The sequence below is a fragment of the Enhydra lutris genome, unplaced genomic scaffold (genome assembly GCF_002288905.1).
Source record: "Enhydra lutris kenyoni isolate GAN:26980312 unplaced genomic scaffold, ASM228890v2 scaffoldscaffold93, whole genome shotgun sequence".
Lineage (NCBI taxonomy): Eukaryota > Metazoa > Chordata > Mammalia > Carnivora > Mustelidae > Enhydra > Enhydra lutris.
In genome coordinates, this window is record NW_019154177.1 from 2,330,799 (window position 1) to 2,338,448 (window position 7,650).

A 7,650-nucleotide genomic window follows, 5' to 3' on the forward strand; every position below is an offset into this window, starting at 1 on the left:
TCAGGATTATTAGCGTTTTTTTAAATTCTCGGAATTTTGATTGAGTTTTCTTACTGTCTCCTGAAAGGTGCCCAGCACTTTACACTGTGTGGGGAAGAGAGACTTCCTCAGCCCCTGGGCCCCTTGCACTAGGGCAGCTAGACCATCTCCCCTCCAGGAGCCTTTACAGCTCCACACAGAAGGTGGATTCAGCTTCGAATCTGCAACAGGGAGACGAGGGGGCTTCTTGGTTGCACAGGCTCGAGCAATGAGGATCGCCCTGGGGCTTTCCTGGGATGACCCAGAAATCACTTGGCAAAAGGCAGGCGCTCTGACACAGGCAGTTTTCTTCTCTTTGTGGCTAAGCGGTTGCCTTTTAATCCCTTGTAAAACTGACCATTTTCTGTATTTGCTGAGACTGGTGATTTGCTGTAGCAAAGGGGAATGCATTAAAAATACATGGAGTTTCTTAAATTTGACACCTGAAACTAATATGATACTATCTGTTAACTACCTGGAATTTAAATACAAACTTGGAAAAAAGTTGTTTAAAAGAGAAATTATATATAAATATCAAAACTGGATAAATATCAAAAAAGTTTTCCAAAACTGGAAAACTTCACTGGTATGTTAACTTCCTTACATTTTCCCACCTTTTTCCTGATGTTGATATTAAAACTAGTAATGATTCCTTTCTTTCTGAGAAACAAATACTGAAAATGACCTGGAAAAGGCACACGTTTTCATTCCAAGAGGTTGGAACTGGACAAATCCTTTAGATCATCTCGCCTATCCTTGAGACAAACGTTGGAGGAATATATTGTAACACACACCAATTAGACACACATATCTATAATAAAGTTGCGCAAACTTCTATCAAAAATACACAGCGTTGGGGCACCTGGGTGGCTCAGTGGGTTAAAGCCTCTGCCTTTGGCTCAGGTCATGATCCCAGGGTCCTGGGATTGAGCCCCGCATTGGGCTCTCTGCTCAGCAGGGAGCCTGCTTCCTCCTCTCTTTCTACTGCCTTTCTGCCTACTTGGGATCTCCGTCTGTCAAATAAATAAAATCTTTAAAAAAAAATACACAGCGTTTTCTTGTGAGCAGCCTTGCTAAAACATCGCTGCTTGGTGCTCCCCTCCACCAGGCCTCACCCTTACCCCTCCACCCTCTTCATCACCCCTCCCATCCTGACCCCCAAGCCAGTGTTGCTGAAGGGGGCAGGCGGTTGGAGAGAGCCCAAAAGATAGGTAAGGGCGACTTCCAGTCCGAGTCCTGCAAAGATGAAGCTAAGCTGAGAAATTTGCAGCCCTTCCTGAGGGAAAAAAGTGCTAATAAAATGGAAAAGAGTGGGCCGAGAGAAACAGAGCAAAGTGACTAATCAAGAAACCAAGGGTTGAGGCTTAAAATCAGGAAGGTCCAGAGTCAAACAAAGCAAGAGAGGGACAAGACAAATCTGATTACCCCGACCCACAGGGAGTCTCAGCACTGCTCCCTGTCACCTGGCTGCTTGGATAATCCGTAGGAAGAGTGCAGTTGACCACTCACAAACATAAGTATCAGCCTATAAATACAAACATAATAACCAGGAAATCCCACTACCTCGCTCTCTGCCTCATATGTAGATAAATGTAAATGATTTTGACACAGGTGAAGTCAAGTGCTCGTCTTCCTGGACAACAAGAAACTAGTGGATTTGGGGGTTAAGAGAGGCGTTGTCTTGTGTGTGAACCTGACATCCCACTGTTCATTGGGGTCGGCATCGGGAGAGATGAGGGAACAGTTCAGGCAGTTCCTCTCCAAGTCATTCCCTGATCGCTCAAAATTATTTAGGAAAAAAGATCTTTTTTAGAAGGACAAGAGCAAGCCAATCAGTTCTTGAATCTGGAAAGTTTGGGTTGACTTTTTAGGTTCATTTATTTCTTCATAACAAAAAACAATCTGTGTGGGGCACCTGGGTGGCTCAGTGGGTTAAAGCCTCTGCCTTCGGCTCCGGTCAGGATCCCAGTGTCCTGGGATAGAGCCTCGCATCAGACTCTCTGCTCAGCGGGGAGCCTGCTCTTCCCCACCCACTACTTGTGAGCTCTGTCTGTCAAATAAACAAATAAAATCTTTAAAAAAAAAAAAAAACAATCTGTGTTACCCTTTAGACCATTTTTACGTGCAATAGAATGGATGTGGTTCTGTGAAGGTCTTTTTGCTTGTGTTTATACTTTCGTGTTTGTCTACTTCTGAGCTTGCAAAATACTATTTTGCAGTTGCTTGATCTCTGTACTTCCACTTGAATTTCATCTCTCATATTCCTGAGAATGTGGAGAAATCCTTAATTAAGACTGACAGTTTTTAATTCCTAATGGTAACTGCTAAGTAGACTTATTTATTTTGTTGCTATTCTATTAATTTAAACAGATCACATGCTGCAAAAAGATAGCACCTATGTTATTCCAACTATCATTCAAGAAATTAACCAAGAAATTAATCTAGCATGCAAAAAATTGTACCAGAGGAAAGAATTAGCCTATTTTCAGTGGAGTCTGACATGTGTGGGAGAAAATGTGTTTTTTAATATGGTAAGTTAATTCAATATCATGGTGTTCTACCCTATGTGTTTATCTCTAAAATTCTACTGCAGACAGAGAAGCCAAGCCAATTGCATTAGTAACCTTCCCTCACTGCATTTCTGCATATAGTAGGCACCAAAGACATTCAAATATTTACAGCTGGTGAATAACATCTACAATTTTTGGATGCACAGAAAAAAATAAATAAGAACCCTCAATAGAAACTTTCAACATTCCAGCCTACCCTGAAAGTAGTTATATTTAATTTTTTTTCGGAAGTTTCTTAAACTATAGGTCTCACTTGAACAGAATTGCCTTGACTGACTGAAATTAAGTACTCAAGTTATAATAACGATTATAGTAAGTAGAGAAACTGCTTCTAATAAAAATACACAAGAGAAAGAATTCCTACATAAAGGAAACACATAAAGGGAAAATGCAGCTGTTCAAGAGATCCTAATATTATTCTATACAAAAAGCAAGTAATTTGAACAAGGAGGTGAAGCCCTTGATAAATTATGTTCATTCTGAATATTATTGGAGTGACCCAATGGGAAAAGATTGGCAGGAGGTGTAGGTATGAGTGTATTTTAACTATTTGAAATTCAGTGATGTTTTACAAACATTCCATCCTCCTTTTCAATTTGTCCTTCCTTTCTAAACAAATTGGAGTACTGAAATAAGGCACTGTAGTTTCTTCTGTTGTACATTTTTACAAATTATGCTATCCTTTTGGGGATGTGGAAACTCTCTTTATGAGATTAGGGGTGTTCTTGGTCTGGGCCTCCTTTGAGACTACACAGGCAACCCTGTTCTTCCAGAATTCATCTTTCTCATGACAGCATCTGAAGTTCAAGTGGCCTCCGCTTTGGAAGTTGTTATTCCAGCACATTGATTAAAGCCTCTGCAGTCTTTCCTGGATTTTCACTCTAAAAGACTAACTTTCCTCTTCCAGTGCAAAGTGCCCTGCTGACTCACCCCTCTCCACAATTTAACTTAATTTTTGTAATACAGGATGTCTGAAACAAAGCACGTTTTGGAACACGAGATGTACCTGTAAGGACTCCGTCATGTCTCTGGCTACTGTTATTGTACAAAAAACCATTATTTTACAAAAAAGAAAAATGCTTGCCACTATTTTAAAACAGTGTGTCAGATGAAGGCATGAAAAAGGAAAAAAAAAAAACAAAAACAAGGTAAGAATTCAGCAAGGTCCATCTGAGTTATTTCGCTTATCGTAATACCCTCTGGGTCCATCCATGTTGCAAATGGTGGTATTTCACTCATTTTCATGACCGAGTAATGCTCTAGTATGTGTGGGTGTGTTTGTGTGTGTGTGTGTGTGTGTGTGTGTGTGTGTGTGTGTGTGTGTAATATCTTCTTCATCCATTCATCTATCAACGGACACTTGGGTTGTTTCCATATCCTAGCTATTGTAAATGAGCCACAATAAACATAGGGGTGCATGTATCTTTTCAAATTAGTGTGTTCATTCATTTGGGTAACTAGGTAGCAGTGGGATTACTGGATCATAGGGTAGTTCTATTTTTAATTTGTTGAGGAACTGTCATACTGTTTGCCACAGCGGCAGCACTGATTTAAATTCCCACCAATGGTGCGCGAGGGCTCTCTTTCCTTCACATTCTCACCAACACTTGTTATTTCTTATCTTTTGGATACTAGCCATTCTGACTGGTGGGAGGTGATAATATCTCGCTATGGTTTTGATTTCCATTTCCCTGATGACTAATGATGTTAGGCATCTTTTCATCTGTCTGTTGGCCATATATATGTCTTCTTTGGAAAAATGTCTATTCAGGTTGTAGGGGATTTCCTACATAAAAAAATCACATTATTTGTGAATAAAGATGGCTTTATTTCTTCTGTCTCAATCTGCACATTTTGTTTTAATGTAATAGCTAAGACCTCTAAGTCTTTCCTTGATCAGGAAAAGTGAGAAAGAGGACATTTTTGCCTTGATTTAAATCTTAGAAGGAAGCATTCAGTCTTTCACCATTAAGTATGATGTTGTTTGTACTTTTTTTTTTTTTTTGGTAGAAAGCCTTTATTTGATTAGGTAAGCAAAGCTCCCTTCTATCCCTAGTTTGCTGTGAATTTTTATCATGAATGGATGTGGAATTTTACTAAATGCTTTGTCTGCCTCTATTGATATGATCATATTGGGGGTTTTTTTTGTATTTAGTTAGCCTATTAATATGGTGAATTACAAAAATGTGGTGAATTTCCCTGATTGATTTTTGAATGTTAAAACAGGCTGGGATAAATTTCATGTAGTAATAAAGTATTATCCTTTTAAATATTTCTGAGTTTGATTTGCCAATATTTTTAAGGATTTTTGTGCCCATGTTTAAGAGAGATGTTGTGCTAAGTTTTCTTTTATAGCTTTGTCTCATTTTGGTATGCATATTTTAATATATATCCTAGAGGTAAATAAAAGTTTCTATCTGAGACCATTGGAGAATTAACCGAATATACTGGTTCAACGCTAAGTGGAAATTTCCCACAGAGACAGAGAGTGTATCTATCACTCATTGGCTCGTGGCTGAACAGGTGTGGACACATGATGTGTAATGGCTGTGCCTTCATCTCAGAATGGACAATCTAATTCTGTCTCCTTCTGTCTCAATCCACTATTACTGCATAAGAAATCTCCCAGAGTATCACCAACGTAAAACATAGTTATCTATTCCCAAGAGACGACTGTTGGCTCTGGGTCACTTGATATAGGCTGGACTCAGGCGGCTAGATCTGATCTCACCTGGGCTTGCTGAAGCTTCTGAGGATTAGTTGATGAAGACTCAGAGTGGGGGAGGGGGAGAGTGGACTCTGTTCCATGTGAGTCTCCTCCTCCTCCTCAAGGAGTTAGCAGACTGGCTAAGGCATGTCCTTCTGCCTGCGGGATCCCAAAGAAACAAGCCCAAATGCACATTTGGCTATGCCAAGGCCGCTAACTTTCTGTTAGTTAAGGCAAGGCATATAGACAAACTCGGGACTCTTTCAAGAGGTCTGCAAGTTCTAAACTAATTTCATAGTAATACTAGATATTTATGATGGGCTTGACAGTGATCTTAATGAATGCATTTTTCAATCTTGTGAATTGAAATGCACAGTAGTTTCAGGACAAGGGGCAAAGGAGGAGTTAATGTGGACTGTTGTTAAATTCAAGGATAGTTTCCAGAAAAATAGAAATGTACTTTTTTAGTGGCTAGTACCACAATGTCATCTCAAGAAGGGATTTCTTTTTCTTTTTTGTTTTGTTTTTGTTTTGGTAACCTTTGTATGTACTGCTGTATCCCAGAACCTTGAAAAGTATCTGGCGCATGGTAAGCTCTCAATAAATATGGGTAGAAAAACAATAAATGTTGGCCAGATTAAGTGTTCCAGGAGAGTGGAAATGCAGAAGTCACAGTACTCATTAAGACTTTCAAGCTTGTGGGGGCGCCTGGTGGCTCAGTGGGTTAAGCTGCTGTCTTCAGCTCAGGTCACAGTCTGAGGGTCCTGGGAGCTTGTTTCCCTTCTCTCTTTGCCTGCTTGTGATCTCTCTCTCTCTGTCAAATAAATGAATAAAATCTTAAAAAAAAAAAAAGACTTTCAAGCTCCTGTATGTGAGATGCAGATAGCACATTTGTCCTACATGTCCCCCCTGGGCCAAGTTGACAGGAGTTAATTCTCAGTCATAATTAGAATCTATATCTAATTTTGGTCTTCTGTTCTCACCTTGATTCTAATAAGAGTTCTTTGAAACCTCCATTGCCCTCAGGTTCCATGGTGTAGTGGTTAGCACATCTGCCTTACACACAGAAGATCCTGGGTTCGATTCCCAGTGGAACCAAAAGGCTACCTTTGGCTTCCATTCCAAAGAAATTTGGGAATTCTCCTTTTCCCTCCAGAAGTTGAGATAATCGAGGGCCCAGTGGGTTGCGTCCTCAGTTTCCCTTTCTGGACACTCACTTGATTGGGCACGCGGGCTTGCACTATCAGAGGATTTCTCTGCATTTTGTGATGGCCGGGAGAAAACAGTTACAAGCAACGCCTGATCAATAACGAATGTGGAATACTTTAAAATAGTACACAACCAGGGGCTGATTGAAAAGATTATTCTAATTCTGTAGTAGTTACAATGTTAAAGATTTATAATCGCAGAAACAGCATCTATTTTAGCAAGTTGAAGCAGTAGAGGTGGAGAAATGTACTTAAAGGAAACCCCAAGTCTTTGATCCCAGAAACTGGAAGTCTCTAGTTTTCATGTAATCAGATGTGTGTGGTTTCCCACAGAATCAGATTTTAAGGAGGGTAGATCAGACATTCTTTTGTAGTTTTGTAAGGAAACACAAACATTCACATGCTTCTGGACAGAAAAGTTGCTACACTACCAACGCGAGAAAATTTGACACTATTAAATAAAATGGAAAGCACACTTTTTTTCCAAAGCACTATGTAATTTTTAAATGTCTCATAATTTGGGTAGTGATTTAAAACCTGAGGATAGTAATAATCACTTAGATCTGAATTTTCCAACATATTAAAACATACGCACACAGCAATAAAACCATACCTTCTCCCCGACTAGAAGAGAGAACACTACAAACTTCAAGTTACTTGTAAGGAGAACTATAAACAGCCAATCCTAGCAGACCTACCTTTCAGGAGCTCCCAAAGGTAAGTCTTTGCAGGGAATGAAAGGAGATCCAGAAATCCACCTAGAGGTAAGAAAATGGGAACTGAGAGGCTAAGAATCAGCTAAAATTCCCCTCCCCTCAAATAGAAATTCCACTCTGAGTGAGAAAACACTGAAAAGGGCTCCTGGTAGATCAAAGCACTGTCTACAGGGACAGAATGTGGAGGTCAGCTAGAAATAAGGCAGTAGCTGCACAAAGGAAAAAAAAAACAAACAAACAAGAGGGAGTAGCTCCCTTTGGAGACTGGATGGTAAAAGAAAAATGAAGAAGTGGATTCAAAATCCTGTGAGACTGAAAGAGACAAAAATCTGAAGACACAGAAATTTTTCCTCATGGACCCCCACCCCCTCTCCCAAAGACATCTATTAAAGTCACTGTATTGTTACGTAGGGATAGAAGCAGTTGGTCTT

The 7,650-nt window shown here is 39.8% G+C and overlaps 1 non-coding gene across 1 annotated transcript; it reads left to right on the plus strand.

Moving 5' to 3' along the window:
- The first annotated feature begins 6,320 nt into the window (after positions 1-6,320).
- TRNAV-UAC lies at positions 6,321-6,393 on the plus strand. Its single transcript has one exon. It is a non-coding gene; the product is annotated as a tRNA-Val (tRNA).
- Positions 6,394-7,650: the final 1,257 nt, after the last annotated feature.